We start from the raw sequence: 2500 nt of genomic DNA, 5'->3' as shown, positions 1-2500 counted from the left end.
CATTTTCAAGGACGGGGTTTAAACTGACATAGGACTAGGTTTTCAATTGAGCAACTTTTTCCAGGCAAAAGAAGACATGGATAAATGGTGCTGCAAGAGCTCCAGTGGCGCAATCGGTCAGCGCGCGGTACTTATATAGCAGTAACTGTTGAGCAATGCCGAGGTTGTGAGTTCGAGCCTCACCTGGAGCATTACTTTCTTGCCGTCATCTGTCTTTTATTACTGCATTACAAGCTGATAGTTCAATGCTTAATCGCAGTTGATTTCTTTAAAACAATCGAAAAGAAAGCCACGCTTCTTCTGTGCATGTAGCCCCAGTGGCCTAATGGATAAGGCACTGGCCTCCTAAGCCAGGGATTGTGGTTGCCCACCTTTCATCAGTATACTGAGTTTTAGATCCAGACAGGCTTCTTTTCTGGATAAGGCGAAGATTGTGGGTTCGGGTCCCATGTGGGGTGGGTGCCCACCTTTCATCCAAAAGCATGTCGTGTTTTATTTCCAGACTGGCTTCTTTTCTGGATAACATTTGCCTCTTAAATAGGTCTTGAAAAATCTCGCCCAATGGTAGTCTTTACAAAGACAATAGCTATGTCCAAAGAGAAGTGTTCCTGAGCAACATTACCTATTGTTAAGGTGGAGAGCATCTCATTTTCATTAAAAACACACCACTTTGCTTTACTCTTCACTTATGGCATAGCCCACTGCATTTTCAAGGACGGGGTTTAAACTGACATAGGACTAGGTTTTCAATTGAGCAACTTTTTCCAGGCAAAAGAAGACATGGATAAATGGTGCTGCAAGAGCTCCAGTGGCGCAATCGGTCAGCGCGCGGTACTTATATAGCAGTAACTGTTGAGCAATGCCAAGGTTGTGAGTTCGAGCCTCACCTGGAGCATTACTTTCTTGCCGTCATCTGTCTTTTATTACTGCATTACAAGCTGATAGTTCAATGCTTAATCGCAGTTGATTTCTTTAAAACAATCGAAAAGAAAGCCACGCTTCTTCTGTGCATGTAGCCCCAGTGGCCTAATGGATAAGGCACTGGCCTCCTAAGCCAGGGATTGTGGGTTCGAGTCCCATCTGGGGTGGTTGCCCACCTTTCATCAGTATACTGAGTTTTAGATCCAGACAGGCTTCTTTTCTGGATAAGGCGAAGATTGTGGGTTCGGGTCCCATGTGGGGTGGGTGCCCACCTTTCATCCAAAAGCATGTCGTGTTTTATTTCCAGACTGGCTTCTTTTCTGGATAACATTTGCCTCTTAAATAGGTCTTGAAAAATCTCGCCCAATGGTAGTCTTTACAAAGACAATAGCTATGTCCAAAGAGAAGTGTTCCTGAGCAACATTACCTATTGTTAAGGTGGAGAGCATCTCATTTTCATTAAAAACACACCACTTTGCTTTACTCTTCACTTATGGCATAGCCCACTGCATTTTCAAGGACGGGGTTTAAACTGACATAGGACTAGGTTTTCAATTGAGCAACTTTTTCCAGGCAAAAGAAGACATGGATAAATGGTGCTGCAAGAGCTCCAGTGGCGCAATCGGTCAGCGCGCGGTACTTATATAGCAGTAACTGTTGAGCAATGCCGAGGTTGTGAGTTCGAGCCTCACCTGGAGCATTACTTTCTTGCCGTCATCTGTCTTTTATTACTGCATTACAAGCTGATAGTTCAATGCTTAATCGCAGTTGATTTCTTTAAAACAATCGAAAAGAAAGCCACGCTTCTTCTGTGCATGTAGCCCCAGTGGCCTAATGGATAAGGCACTGGGTCCCATGTGGGGTGGGTGCCCACCTTTCATCCAAAAGCATGTCGTGTTTTATTTCCAGACTGGCTTCTTTTCTGGATAACATTTGCCTCTTAAATAGGTCTTGAAAAATCTCGCCCAATGGTAGTCTTTACAAAGACAATAGCTATGTCCAAAGAGAAGTGTTCCTGAGCAACATTACCTATTGTTAAGGTGGAGAGCATCTCATTTTCATTAAAAACACACCACTTTGCTTTACTCTTCACTTATGGCATAGCCCACTGCATTTTCAAGGACGGGGTTTAAACTGACATAGGACTAGGTTTTCAATTGAGCAACTTTTTCCAGGCAAAAGAAGACATGGATAAATGGTGCTGCAAGAGCTCCAGTGGCGCAATCGGTAGCCCAAGTGGCCTAATGGATAAGGCACTGGCCTCCTAAGCCAGGGATTGTGGGTTCGAGTCCCATCTGGGGTGGTTGCCCACCTTTCATCAGTATACTGAGTTTTAGATCCAGACAGGCTTCTTTTCTGGATAAGGCGAAGATTGTGGGTTCGGGTCCCATGTGTGCCCACCTTTCATCCAAAAGCATGTCGTGTTTTATTTCCAGACTGGCTTCTTTTCTGGATAACATTTGCCTCTTAAATAGGTCTTGAAAAATCTCGCCCAATGGTAGTCTTTACAAAGACAATAGCTATGTCCAAAGAGAAGTGTTCCTGAGCAACATTACCTATTGTTAAGGTGGAGAGCATC

At 44.1% G+C, this 2500-nt stretch overlaps 5 non-coding genes across 5 annotated transcripts; all 5 read left to right on the top strand.

Annotated features, from left to right (window-relative positions):
• Positions 1-98: 98 nt before the first annotated feature.
• On the top strand, positions 99-191 carry TRNAI-UAU (transfer RNA isoleucine (anticodon UAU)). Its single transcript is given in 2 exon segments — positions 99-136; positions 156-191. It is a non-coding gene; the product is annotated as a tRNA-Ile (tRNA).
• Positions 192-802: 611 nt separating this feature from the next.
• TRNAI-UAU (transfer RNA isoleucine (anticodon UAU)) lies at positions 803-895 on the top strand. Its single transcript is given in 2 exon segments — positions 803-840; positions 860-895. It is a non-coding gene; the product is annotated as a tRNA-Ile (tRNA).
• A 120-nt stretch (positions 896-1015) lies between these two features.
• On the top strand, positions 1016-1088 carry TRNAR-CCU (transfer RNA arginine (anticodon CCU)). Its single transcript has one exon. It is a non-coding gene; the product is annotated as a tRNA-Arg (tRNA).
• A 440-nt stretch (positions 1089-1528) lies between these two features.
• TRNAI-UAU (transfer RNA isoleucine (anticodon UAU)) lies at positions 1529-1621 on the top strand. The gene is given in 2 exon segments: positions 1529-1566; positions 1586-1621. It is a non-coding gene; the product is annotated as a tRNA-Ile (tRNA).
• Positions 1622-2151: 530 nt separating this feature from the next.
• TRNAR-CCU (transfer RNA arginine (anticodon CCU)) lies at positions 2152-2224 on the top strand. Its single transcript has one exon. It is a non-coding gene; the product is annotated as a tRNA-Arg (tRNA).
• The last annotated feature ends 276 nt before the right edge of the window (positions 2225-2500 follow it).

This window comes from Eleutherodactylus coqui, chromosome 2 (genome assembly GCF_035609145.1).
Source record: "Eleutherodactylus coqui strain aEleCoq1 chromosome 2, aEleCoq1.hap1, whole genome shotgun sequence".
In the NCBI taxonomy this organism is placed as follows: Eukaryota; Metazoa; Chordata; class Amphibia; order Anura; family Eleutherodactylidae; genus Eleutherodactylus; species Eleutherodactylus coqui.
The sequence above is the reverse complement of the archived record's forward strand: the minus strand, read 5'-3'. Positions and strand labels throughout refer to the sequence as shown.